This window comes from Monodelphis domestica, chromosome 5, assembly GCF_027887165.1.
Source record: "Monodelphis domestica isolate mMonDom1 chromosome 5, mMonDom1.pri, whole genome shotgun sequence".
NCBI lineage: Eukaryota > Metazoa > Chordata > Mammalia > Didelphimorphia > Didelphidae > Monodelphis > Monodelphis domestica.
Window position 1 is genome coordinate 147,555,847 of NC_077231.1, and position 14,652 is coordinate 147,570,498.

The window sequence follows — 14,652 nt, forward strand, 5'->3', positions numbered from 1 at the left end:
ACTCCATCACCAACATATACCACAGTTTGTTCAGCCATTCCCCAATTGATGGGCATCCCCTCGTTTTCCAGTTTTGGGCCACCACAAAGAGCGCAGCTATGAATATTTTTGTACAAATCTTTGTGTCCATTATCTCTTTGGGGTACAGACCCAGCAGTGCTATGGCTGGGTCAAAGGGTAGATATTCTTTTGTCGCCCTTTGGGCATAGTTCCAAATTGCCCTCCAGAATGGTTGGATCAATTCACAACTCCACCAGCAATGAATTAATGTCCCTACTTTGCCACATCCCCTCCAGCATTCATTACTTTCCTTTGCTGTTATGTTAGCCAATCTGCTAGGTGTGAGGTGATACCTCAGAGTTGTTTTGATTTGCATCTCTCTGATTATAAGAGATGTAGAACACTTCTTCATGTGCTTGTTAATAGTTTTGATTTCTTTATCTGAGAACTGCCTATCCATGTCCCTTGCCCATTTATCAATTGGAGAATGGCTTGATTTTTTGTACAATTGATTTAGCTCATTATAAATATGAGTAATTAAACCTTTGTCAGAGGTTTCTATGAAGATTTTTTCCCAATTTGTTGTTTCCCTTATGATTTTAGTTACATTGGTTTTGTTTGTACAAAAGCTTTTTAATTTGATGTATTCAAAATTATTGATTTTACATTTTGTGATTCTTTCTATGTCTTGCTTGGTTTTAAAGCCTTTCTCCTCCCAAAGGTCTGGCATGTATACTATTCTGTGTTTACCCAATTTACTTATGGTTTTCTTCTTTATGTTTAAGTCATTCACCCATTTTGAATTTATCTTGGTGTAGGGTGGGAGGTGTTGATCTATTCCTAGTCTCTCCCACACTGTCTCCCAATTTTCCCAGCAGTTTTTATCGAATAGTGGATTTTTGTCCCAAAAGCTGGGATCTTTGGGTTTATCGTATACTGTCTTGCTGAGGTCGCTTTCCCCCAGTCTATTCCACTGATCCTCCTTTCTGTCTCTTAGCCAGTACCAAATTGTTTTGATGACTGCTGCTTTGTAATATAGTTTAAGGTCTGGGACTGCAAGGCCCCCATCATATGTGTTTTTTTTTTCATTATTTCCCTGGATATCCTTGATCTTTTGTTCTTCCAAATGAACTTTGTTATGGTTTTTTCTAAATCAGTAAAGAAATTTTTTGGGAGTTCAATGGGTATGGCACTAAATAGATAAATAAGTTTGGGTAGGATGGTCATTTTTATTATATTGGCTCGTCCTATCCATGAGCAGTTAATGTTTTTCCAATTGTTCAATTCTAGTTTTAGTTGTGTGGAGAGTGTTTTGTAGTTGTGTTCATATAGTTCCTGTGTTTGTCTCAGAAGATAGATTCCTAGGTATTTTATTTTGTCTAAGGTGATTTTGAATGGGATTTCTCTTTCTAGTTTTTGCTGCTGAGCTGTGTTGGAATTATATAGAAAAGCTGATGACTTATGTGGGTTTATTTTGTATCCTGCAACTTTGCTAAAGTTGTTGATTATTTCAATTAGCTTTTTGGTTGAATCTCTAGAATTCTTTAAGTAGGCCATCATGTCATCTGCAAAGAGTGATAACTTGGTCTCCTCCTTACCTATTTTGATGCCTTCAATTTCTTTTTCTTCTCTAATTGCTACTGCTAGTGTTTCTAGTACAATGTCAAATAGTAGAGGTGATAATGGGCATCCTTGTTTCACTCCTGATCTTATTGGGAATGCATCTAGTTTATCCCCATTGCAGATGATATTACCTGATGATTTTAGATATATACTGTTTATTATTTTTAGGAATGACCCTTCTATTCCTATGCTTTCTAGTGTTTTTAATAGGAATGGGTGTAGTATTTTATCAAAGGCTTTTTCTGCGTCTATTGAGATAATCATGTGATTCTTGTTGTTTTGTTTGTTGATGTGGTCAATTATGTGGATGGTTTTCCTAATACTGAACCAGCCCTGCATCCCTGGAATAAATCCTACTTGATCATGATGGATGACCCTTCTGATCACTTGCTGGAGTCTTTTTGCTAGTATCCTATTTAAGATTTTTGCATCTATATTCATTAGGGAGATTGGTCTATAGTTTTCTTTCTCTGTTTTTGACCTGCCTGGTTTTGGAATCAGTACCATGTTTGTGTCATAAAAGGAGTTTGGTAGAACTCCCTCTTTGCTTATTATGTCAAATAGTTTGTATAGTATTGGGATTAACTGTTCTCTGAATGTTTGATAGAATTCACTGGTGAATCCATCAGGCCCTGGGGATTTTTTCATAGGAAGTTCTTTGATGGCTTGTTGGATTTCGTTTTCTGATATGGGATTATTTAAGAATTCTATTTCTTCTTCTGTTAGTTTAGGCAGTTTGTATTTTTGTATATATTCATCCATATCACCTAAATTGGTGTATTTATTGCCATATAATTGGGCAAAGTAATTTTTAATGATTGCCTTAATTTCCTCTTCATCGGAGGTGATGTCCCCCTTTTCATCTTTGATGCTGTTAATTTGCTTTTCTTCCTTCCTTTTTTAAATTAGATTGACCACTACTTTGTCTATTTTGTTTGTTTTTTCAAAGTACCAGCTTCTAGTCTTATTTATTAAATCAATAGTTCTATCACTTTCGATTTTATTAATTTCTCCCTTAATTTTTAGGATTTCTAGTTTGGTTTTCTGCTGGGGGGTTTTAATTTGATCGCTTTCGAGTTTTTTTATTTGCATTTCCAATTGATTGATCTCTGCTCTCCCTAGTTTGTTGATATATGCACTCAGGGATATGAATTTACCTCTGATTACCGCTTTGGCTGCATCCCAAAAGGTTTGAAAGGATGTCTCACCATTGTCATTTTCCTCAATGAAGTTATTGTTTCTATGATTTCTTCTCTAACTAAATGATTTTGGAGTATCATATTGTTTAATTTCCAGTTAGTTTTTGATTTGGTTTTCCATGTACCATTACTGATCATTATTTTTATTGCCTTGTGATCTGAGAAGGCTGCATTCATTATTTCTGCTTTTCTGCATTTTTGTGCTATGTTTCTGTGACCTAATGTATGGTCAATTTTTGTGAATGTGCCATGTGGTGCTGAGAAGAAGGTGTATTCCTTTTTATCCCTATTTATTTTTCTCCATATGTCTATTAATTCTAATTTTTCTAAGATTTCATTCACTTCTTTTACCTCTTTCTTATTTATTTTTTTATTTGATTTATCTAAATTTGATAATGGTTGGTTTAAGTCTCCCACTAATATGGTTTTACTGTCTATTTCTTCCTTCAATTATCCTATTTTCTCCATTAGAAATTTGGGTGCTATATTATTTGGTGCATACATGTTGATTAGTGATATTTCCTCATTATCTAGAGTCCCTTTTAACAAAATATAATTACCTTCCCTATCCCTTTTGATCAGGTCTATTTTTGCTTTAGCTTTATCAGATATCATGATTACCACTCCTGCCTTCTTTCTGTCAGTTGAGGCCTAGAAGGTCTTACTCCATCCTTTAATTCTGACCTTGTGGGTGTCAACCTGTCTCATGTGTGTTTCTTGAAGACAACATATGGTAGGGTTTTGGATTCTAATCCATTCTGCTATTTGTCTATGTTTTATGGGTGAGTTCATCCCATTCACATTCAAAGTTATGACTGTCATTTGTGGACTCCCTGGCATTTTGATATCCTTCCCTAGTTCTAACCTTTTCTTCTTTGGCTCCACCTTTCAGTACAGTGATTTACTTTAAATTGGTCCCCCTTGTCCCCTCTCTTGATATGTTTCCCTTTTTAGTCCCTCCCTTTTTGTTCCCTCCCCTTCCCTTCTCTCTTTCCCTCCCCTTTTGTTTTCCCTCTCCCCCTCCCCCCCTTGGTTTTCTCTTCTCCCTACCCTTGTTGGGTAAGATAGAATTCAAGATCCCAATGGATCTGGATGTTTTTCCCTCTCAGAGTTGATTTCCCTGAGAGTAAGGTTTAAGTAAAAATTCTCTTCCTCTCCTTCTTATAGGAGTTTTCTTCCCCTCCCCTTCCCATGTGAATCTTTGTGTGAGAAAGATTATTCTATTTGGTCTTTCTTTTCCCCCTATTTACACATTACATTTTCCCCACGTGTTAGTATACATAGATTGATATAAATGTAGTCCTTATAGAAGAGAGTTTGAGTAAAAGAAGAAGATAATATTTTTTCCTTTTCTCTTTCCTTCATATTTACCTTTTCAGGTATTCCATGCTCTTTGATTTTCAATATCAAACTTTCCACAGAGCTCTGGTCTTTTCTTTGCAAAAAGTTGGAAATCTTCTATTTTGTTGAATGCCCATACTTTCCCTTGGAAGTATATAGTCAATTTTGCTGGATAGCTGATTCTTGGTTGAAGACCCAGCTCTCTTGCCTTTCTGAAGATCATGTTCCATGCCTTACGATCATTCAGAGTAGAAATTGCAAGGTCTTGTGTGACCCTGATTGGCATTCCTTTATATCTAAGTTGTCTTTTTCTGGCTTCTTGTAGGATTTTTTCTTTTGTTTGAGAGTTTTGGAATTTGGCAATTACATTCCTGGGAGTTGTCTTTTGGGGGTTTAGTGTAGAGGGTATTCTGTGAGCTCTGTCAGTGGCTGTATTGCCCCCTTGTTCTAGAATCTCTGGGCAATTTTCTTTGATTATCTCTTGTATTACGATGTCGAGTTTGCTGTTTATTTCTGGCTTTTCTGGAAGTTCAATTATTCTTAAATTATCTCTTCTCCCTCTATTGTCCAAATCTGTCACTTTGTCAGTGAGATATTTTATGTTCTCTTCTAATTTCTTGGTCTTTTGGCTTTGCTTTATTAGTTCTTGCTTTAAAGCCTGGTTTTCTTTTACTGTTTTGTCAAACTGGTTTTGTAGATGCGTGAATTTCTTTTGCATTATTTCTCACTTTTCCTCCCAGAAGGCTTCCATCTTTTTGCTCATTTCAGATTCAAATTCTTCACGGGTTTGTGGAGGGTTTCCATTTCCTTTGGAAGGTAGAGGAGCATTTGCTTGTGTTTCCTCTTCTATCTCCTCTGCATTTTGTATTTTTGCTCCATAAAATGTGTCCAAAGTTGCCCCCTTCTTCTTATTTCTTTTGGAATTTTGGGGCTTTTGTGCTTCTGTGTAGTTTGCCATCTCTATCTGAGTGGGGAGGATTAGCTTTTCTTATCTCTGTCTGGCGTTCAGAGGCTTTAGCCCTAGGCAGATTGTCCATTCTCTGCAGTTGTTATTCTGTCTTCCCGGGGAGCCAGGAATTGCTGGTGTGTCCCTGTTACTGCCCTCCTCTCCTTGGCACCCTCCTGATGCTTCTCTGTTGCCTTACTTCCATGCTCTAAGCCTAGCTTGGCCCTTGTTCCTGTGCCTTAGCCGGTCAGCTGCAGCACTCTGCAGGGGGAGGGGCCGTGGCTTCCAGGAGCTCAGAGAGCTCCTAATGAGATTAGCTTTCCCTGGGTTGCATTTAGTATACCTTGAGGCAGGGACTTTTTTCATGAGACTCAGATGGAAGGATCCAGCCAGGAGGTTACAAGCTCCCCCCTCTCTCTCTGTTTCCCTGCTGTCTGGGTGCCCCCTCGACTGGGTCAGGTTGTTTTCAGGATATGGCCTTCAGAGTAGCAGGCCGTAGGGCTCTGAGGTTGCCTCTGCTGCCTCGGACTCGGACTCGGCGCTCTGGGTTGGGGGGGATGGGTCCTAGGACCTTCCTTCTGCCTACCCCTTAGGTCCGAGTGGTCTCGGGTTCTGGCTTTTGGGGGGGACCGTACCTTTTTATTCAGGTTCAGGTCCAGGAGGAGGACTCCCGGGGTCTATGTTGTTGATTGTTTTGGATTTCGGTGCCCTAGGAGCATTCGGTTTGAGATCAGTAAGGAAGGGTTTCAGGAGATCTGGACTTTAGCTTTCTCTAAGCCGCCATCTTGACTGGAAGTCCTCTTTGATTTTTTTTAAAATAATTTTTTATTTGATCATTTCCAAGCATTATTCATTAGAGACAAAGATCATTTTCTTCCCCCCCGCCCTTCCTTCTGACAATATTTCTGCTGCTGTATATAATGCTCTCTTGGTTCTTCTCATTTCACTCTTTATAACTACATGTAGGTCTTTCCAGGTTTTTCTTTTTTTTTTTTTTAATCCTTACATTCTGTCTTAGAACTAATACTAAGTATTGGTTCCAAGGCAGAAGAGTGATAAGGGATAAGACAAATCAGAGTTAAATGACTTGACCAGAGTCACCTAGCTAGGAAATGTCTGAGGTCACATTTGAACTGGGTGAATTTAATATAAATTATATCCCCTAATTCTGTTTGAAAACGCATTGGTTAGTATCTACCCTACCCTTTGACTGGCCACCTTGTGGTCCTTGGCTTTAGTCCCTCGAGACTCCTGGTGTCTGGAAGACAGGGCTCTAATGCTGACTGATATTAAATCTGTCCAACCAAAAAGAGAAGGAGTAACACCAATGGCTTTAGGGAACTGAGGAAGCCCACTTGGGCTGGAGACCTTACTTAGCAGGGCTGTTTTTGTCTGGACAATGGAGACAGTGTGGCAACCTCAGATTAATTATTGTGGCTAGGTGATTATGTGGTTTTCTCTTTCTCTTTTACTAATAAATAATGATAAATTAATATATACTCTCCAGAGAATGTTAACAGAACCCAGGACCACCTGTCTCTAAGCCTGGCTCTCTATCCACTGAGCCACCCAGCTGTCCCACATATTTTCCCAAAATTAACATGTTCATAATTTCTTATGGTTCAGTAGTAATCCATTACAACCAAATGCCACAACTCATTTAGTCATTCCCCAATTGATGGGCATCCTTTCAATTTCTACAAAGAAAACTGTTATCAATATTTTAGAACATACATATTTTCTTTTTGCCCTGGTCACCTTAGGAAATAAACCTAATAGCGGTTTTGCTATATTAAAAGGTATACACAATTTTATAACTGAACATAATTCTAGATCAGTTCACAGTTCTACCAACAGTGAATTAGTGTCCCCATCTTTCCACATCCTCTTTAACATTTATCATTTTGCCCTTTTATCATGTTAACCAGTGTGAGAGTTAAGATGATATCTCAGAGTTGTTTTGATTTGCATTTATCTAATAAATGATTCAGGATATTTTTATGTATTTATATATATATATATATATATATATACATATCTATAACTTTGATTTCTTCATCCAAAAACTGTATGTTCATATCTTTTGGCCATTTATCAACTAGGGAATGGCTCATATTCTTATATATTTGAACAAAGTTCTCAATATAGTTTATTTTTTTCCATTTGAATAAGTTTATTTAGTCCTCTATATAGTTTAGATATGAGACCTTTATCTGAGAAATTGTCTTTAAAATTTTCCCCCTAATTGATTGCTTTCCTCCTAATCTTGGCAATATAAGTTTTACTTGTACAACCCCTTTTTAATTTAATATATTTTAAATTATATCCCTTTTACATCTAAAAATTCTTTTTATCTCTGGTTTATTTAGTCTTCTCCTAGTCATGAATCTGATAGGTAATATGTTCCATATTATTCTAATTTTCTTATGATCTTTCCCCATATGCCTCGGTAATGTATCCATTTTGATTCTATCTTGGTAAATGGTATAAGATATTGGCCTATATCTAATTTCTGCTACATTGGTTCTAGTTTCCCCCAATAATTTTTACTAAATAATGACTTTACATTCTAAAAACTTTTATTTTTGTCAAACACAAAGTTATTATAATCTTTTTACAACTGTTTGTTATATGCCTGTTCTGTTCCACTGATGTACTTTTCTGTCTCTTAGCTACAACTATATAGTTTTGATCATTACTGTTTTATAATATAGCTGTACTGTCTAATCTTCTTCCTTTACATTTTTTTATTAAATCCTTTAATATTTTTCACTTTTTTCCAGATGAATTTTGTTACTATTTTTTCTATACCAAAAAATATTTTTGGTATCTTAATTGGGAATGGCATTGAACAAGTAGATTAATTTAGGTAGGATTATCATTTTGATCATATTGGCTCTGCCTATCCCAAGAATGATTAATATTTCTTCAATTATTTAAATCCAACTTTATCTGTATAAAATGTTTTATAATTATGTTCATATAGTTTCTGGGTTTGTGTTTGTTTTTTTTTTTAGCAGATACACTCCTAAGTATTTTATTCTATCTATATCTATATATGCTCTTTCAAACCACCAAATTAATGATATCTTTCTTAAGATTTAAATAAATAATTTTCCCATATGAGAAGTAAACAGTTTGATCTTATTAAATACTTTATAATTGGTCTTTCATATTATCTTCTCATGTTTTTTATTCTCATTTTTCACTCAGTTCTAGGCTTTTCTTCAAGAATATTTGATAGTCTTTTATTTCATGAAATGACCTTTTTTCCCCCTTGTTTAATGATACTCATCTTTGCTAGGTAGGTTCTTGGTTGTAAACCCTGATCCTTTGCTCTTTGAAATATTGTATTCCATAGCCTTCCCTGCTTTTATGTAGAAGCTGCAAAATCTTGTGTTATCCTGGTTGTAGCTCCACAGCATTTAAACTATTTCTTTCTAGTTGCTTGTAGTATTTTCTCCTTAACCTGGTCATTACAAAATTTAATACATTTTAAAAATATATGTTATAGAACAACTAAAACAAGTACATGGATGAAGGAAAAAAACAACACAAGAGATCCTGGGAGATTTTCTCAAATTAATTTAAAGAATTAAAGAAAAATGAACACTGATAAGGAAATCTCAAGAGCAAATAAAAGAAGAATATGTAGAATTTTAAAAACAATGGGGAAAACAAAGGATTTACTTTCTTATTCCAAGTTCACAGGGAATATGAATAAAAATTGATCACATGCTGAGTTACAAAGAAGAGGGAAATACAGAAAAATAGATATTTTACATGTTATATTTTTAGAACATAATGCATTGAAGTTAGTGGTATTTAATGACACAATGAGGCCTGCATACAAAATAAACTAATATTTTCTGTCTCTGCCTTGGGCTTTCCTACCTTTGTGGCTTTGTTTAAATCATTTCCTGTGCCTGTATTCACTTTACATCTACACAAACACACATACATACATACCATACCACACCACCCACTTCCCCTGACCCCACATCCCTATTGAAATCCTATCCATCCTTTAAGTTCAAATTAAATGCTACCCTTTCTTTGAAGTATTTCCTGATTTCCCCCAAGGGCAAAAGAAAAAAAATATCTTTCCTGTTCTGGCATCCAATAAAATATTTTATTTGTATTTTTACTTCAGTATTTTATTTGCATTTGCTCTAAAGTCCTCTGATGCCTCATCTTGGTGTAGCAATGATCCCTACATTCCCAAAGATTATGTTAGTTGACAGAATAGGGGTGGTAAACTCTGGCAGGTCTGAAGATGGAAAGGACCAGTCTAAATAAATATGTGGAAAGGCTCATCACCAGAAAGCCATTCAGTATTGAATCTTTTTCTGCAAAATTGAAGGTCACCAGGGGCTTTTGAAACATTGAAATGGAAAGATTAGACCCTTCCCAAAGCAAGTAAATCATTCCACTGTGAGAAGTCAGAGGGTTCCAAGTCTCTGAAGTTGTCCTAGAGCATAGACTTCCTCAACACTTCTGTCTTCTGTCAAACCTTCCATCCTAATCTGGGAAAAGGAGGTGGCTAGCCATCATAAATAAAGGTACTGTCTCTCACTGAGGGAAGAAGGATCCAGATCTGGAAGACTTGTGGAACAAGAAAGGCTAGACTTCTACTTACTCTTGCTTGGAGGAGACAAACAACTGGGAGGAAACCCTGAAGGAATCAGGAAGGAAAGGGTCCTGCCAGTTGTTGGCTGAAAATGGTTGCCCTTACTGAAAAAGCATTCCAGCTGAAGAGTCTTGGCATACTCAACCAAGCCAGAGGCTAGAACTGATAGAAAAGATCACTGCTCATTGAAAAACAAATCCAGAGTCCAGGAGATAAATCCATCTAGCAGAAACAACATATCCTATGAAGAGCCAAAAGACCAGGAAATCTGCCTGACCCTGCTGTGGTGGCAGCAGCCCTAGGGCTGGGCAATCTGCCCAGTCCAGCCCATTCCAGTCCAGCAGCAACTAAGCCCAAGGAGAAGCCAGTCCAGATGAGTAAATAGAACATTGTATTCATCACTGATGCCACACAGTGAACTTTATGCAGAGTTTCCAGAGAAGGGAAGGACATTGGGGCCCCATTATTCCAGAGTTGTCTCCTACCTATCTATCTCACCAATAGTTGTTCTTTAAAGGTATATTACCTCTTCTCCACATACTCTGTATGGCTTTGTTACTATTATCCTTGCTATGCCAATTAAGAAAATATATTTTCTTTCTTTCCTTTATTAAAAAAAAAACTTCTTACCTTCTATCTTAGAATAAATATTATGTATTGGTTCTAAGGTAGAAGAGTGGAAATAGCTAGGCAATAGGGTTTAAGTTACTTGCCCAGGGTCACACAGCTAGGAAGTATATGAGGTCAGATTTGAATCCGGGATCTCCCATCTCTAGGTCTGGTTCTCAATCCACTGAGCTATCTAGCTGCCCACCAAAAATGCCTTTTAGAAGAGCTAATTGAGTCTACCAACAAACTATTAATGGGAAGTATACTGGTAGGGGGTCTTTGGTCTACAATTTAGGAGTTTAGAGACTCACAGCATCACTCTAAGAAACCTTCCCTGGGAACTAAACCCACCAGTATGAGTAGAGGTAGGTGAAGTGAGCCCAGGGGAGAATTATATTTCATTCACAGAAAAACATGATGACTTATGAAGTCTACTAAGGCACATAGGGATTTTAATGTATATACTATATTTAAGGGAATACTCACACTCTTTTTGTTCATTTGAATCTGACTCCTGAACCACAGAACAACAATATTGTCCATGGAATTTCTTGGCAAATATGCTAGAGTAGTTTCCTGTTTCTTCTCCAGTAAATTAAGGTTAAACAGAGGATAAGTGACTTGCCCAGGGTTACACAGTTTATAAATTTCTGAGGTAAAAGTTTTTGACACCAAGATAAGTATTTATCAACTGAGCCATTTAATTGACTCATACTAAGGAAAGTGGGAATCCTATATATATTAAACAACCATCTGGACATGTGATAGCCCCCAACTGAACTGTAAAATCCAAGAGGACAGAGACTATGTCAAGTAGAACCATTTCAAGCAAACTTTGTATCTCTACCAGCATCTAACCCAGTGTTCTCTGCATATATTATTTGCTTAATAGATATTTTTGAAGTTTTTGAATTGGTAGGGCACTATCTTTTTTTTTTTTACATACTTATATTTTGTATCCCCAGTAAGACTGTAAACTCCATGAGAGCAGGGACTAGGTTTGGTGGATTGGAATTCATTGAGGGCAGTCAGCTCTTCTCTTCCTATTTCCACTTGTCTTGTGTTTCAACTCCTTGCTAATAATTTTTGTTCTGGCTTTCTTATTCTGAAGGCCATTCTCCTTGAAAAAGAAAAAAGATGCCAACGTATGGTCATACTGTATTATCATCCCATCCTGTCTAAGCCACAATCAATGGCCTTAATTCATTCTGAATTTGGGGACACCTTGACACTGTTATTGCCAGATCTTCAAAGTGACTTTGGTCAAGTTATTTAACCTTTTGAGAACTCAGTTAATTCATCTGAAAAATGAGGAAGTTGGACTACATGGTCTCAAGTTCAACATTAGAACTATTAACATTGGATACTGTGATATTTTCTCAAGTTTCTAGGGGAGAGAGGAAGGGTTGAGTCAAGAGACATGTAACAAATTGACGATGGCCCTTTTCCCCCCCATAGCTGTCCTTCACACAAGAGATGCACTCTAATAATTTTTTTGTAAAGCCTCCACCTTCTAGGAGGTCTTCTCCTCCCCCACTCACAAAATCAATGTTAGAATGTAAGATCTGTGTAAGTAGGGTCCATTGCATTCATTGCTACTATATCAATGCCTAGCACACGTAATAGATCTTTAATAAATACTCTTTGATTGACTGGCACAATGGCTATATTCTCAATACTGTATTATCTGTATAAGGTTCACTTTTTCTATCCTTCTTGATCTATGTTCTTCTATGACAGATGGTTCAAAAAGCTGTCTTGATTCCACTAGGATATTTTATTTTCTACTCTAGTAGAAGTGTGATCCTGTTTTTGTCTCCAAACTGCAATAAGTATGGCCTTAGGTTATCCAAAGTCCCTGTGAATGGGCATCAATTTCCAATCTCTTGTAAAATGGAAACAGTCTACAAATAGGTCCATCATTTCTGGCACCACAGATGGACGGGGGGCAGGGCTGGGGAGGAAGGCGAGAAGGGCAGTGGTATATCTGAGCATGGTCAAAAGCAATGGGAGTCCAGTGCCAAGTGTTATTGTTTCCTCAGAGCACACGAGTGAGTCCAGTGTGGAGGAGGGTCATTATTTGGCAAACACACACGACTTTCTGTCAAAGAGAATAAGAATTGCTGTCCTCATTCATAATCACAGATGATTCTTGTGATCAGAAAACAACTCCTCCACCTCACAGTAGAAGGGAACCATCTGGATCTGAATACAGGCATTGAGCTATATAGTTCCTAACACAGTGGGACAATCGCTTTCAGGTGTAAGCAACAGACTAGTGCTGGGCTGTGGGAGAAGGAGAGTACGCTCCTCTCTCTTGTAAAAGCCTGTCTTTCTTTGGGGCCCAAAACATATGCTTTGTTATGGCACTCGCAGAAGAAATGGATCACAAGGGGAATCTGAAGTTGCTCTGAGTCCAGTTTGGCAAGTAGGCTTCTCTGGGACAAAACCAGCAGGACCCAAACAAAAACATCCTTCTTCCCGCCATGTACACAATCAAGTTCTTATCACTGGTGTTCCTGGATAATATTGTTATGTACTTGTTTTTGCATTCATTCATATAAAGGAGGTTAGATCTGGGGCATCCCTGGCTAATCTGGTGAATTCTTCAGTCAACATAATGAGAGATTAAGGGTGTTGAGATACATCTGAAGGCCATCTTCCCTTAGAGAGTATGGCCATACCCATTGGTACCTTGCTGAGAAGGCACAGAATGACTGACTGCTAGGGCTACCACCAAGATGGTCAGTTAGTTGTAATTCACAAGAGGCTGGGCAAGTGCACCCTTAGGAGCACTCCCTTTAAGCAACCTGTAAGCAAATACAACTCCCGTTCCTTTGCCAAAGTGACAGATATTTTCAGTTCCTGGGAGGAGACTGCAAGAGCCATAATTTTTTTCCCAAGGACATTCTGCAGTATTCTGGTCAGGGCTCTGAACAGGAGAAAGTGAAAAAAAAATGAAGTCTAAGAAGGCTACTGCTGATCTTTCAGCACCTTTTAATAGACCACAGAGAGGGGCAGCTTGGCTGACAAGAGTCCTCCTGAGCCCCAGACAGCCAATTATCTAGGAGGCAGTACTAGTTACTGAAAACCCATCAGGAGTTCTATGTGAGGATGAGTCAATCTATTTTAGGAGTAGTTCCAATCACCAGGAATCAGGTTGGGTTTCTGAGCTCTATCAGCAAAGCATGCCCATATTGTTCAAGATGAGGTGCTTTTTAAGTATCTCCAGACGAAGCTCACCATCTACATCACCAAATTAGTCAGGGACTCCACGATCACCTCCCCTTTATATTTATTTATTTATAATGTTTTATGATGCGCTTTTGTCACAACACTGTCACAATTCCATTCCTCCTAAATAGACCCCCCCCCTTCCAACAAAAAAAGTACAGTTAAATCAAATAAACCAACATATTGGCCACGTCTGACAATGTATCACTTGACTTTAGAACTTCATTACCTCATTGCCAAGAGGAAAAGGCAGCACATTTCACTCTGAGTCTTCTCAAAAGAACCTCAAGTCTTGCCTTGTCATTTCCCTTACTCTTATTGTGAGGCCCATATAAAATTCAGTTCTATTTATTTCACTTTGCTTCAATATATACATTTCTTCCCAAGTTTCTTGGCATTCTTCATATTTGTTCTTTGTTACAATGCAACAATATTTCATTACAGTCATATAATACACTTTTTCCAGCTATTTTCTAATTTATATATTAATATACTTTACACTTTTCTGCTTTCCATCTTATAAATAACTTTCTACTACCACCAAATTAAAGGTCTGGAAAAAAGAGGATGTCCCTTACAAAGACTATGCTCCTCATACATAGTTTAGCTTCTTTTACATAAACATATACAGTCAGTAAATTAGAAGGGTTACTCTGCTGCAATGCCAAGAAATTTTGGAATAGACCTATATACATTTCAGCTGGAGTATAGGTTATTAGAAAATAACCACCTAACAAACTCACATTGCTTAGTTAATTTGGTACAAGCTTAAAGCATTTAATAGGTTCTTTCTGGCTTTATTTATTTTCTCTTCCTTTACATTTGCTAGCTCTTCCTCTAGGCTTAAACTCAAAGTCACTAGTCCTTTCACAATATGTTTACTCTCTAGGTCATCACTAAAATATTTCCTTTAGTACCCTATGTGATTCATTGAGGAAAAGGCCTTTTTATGTCTGAGCTCTGGGCATATCCTATTTACTTCAGGTCAAATCTTTTTTTTTTTTTTTGCAATCATCTAAACTCTCAACTTGATGATCATCTCTTGGACTCAGCTTGCAAAAATTATTCTG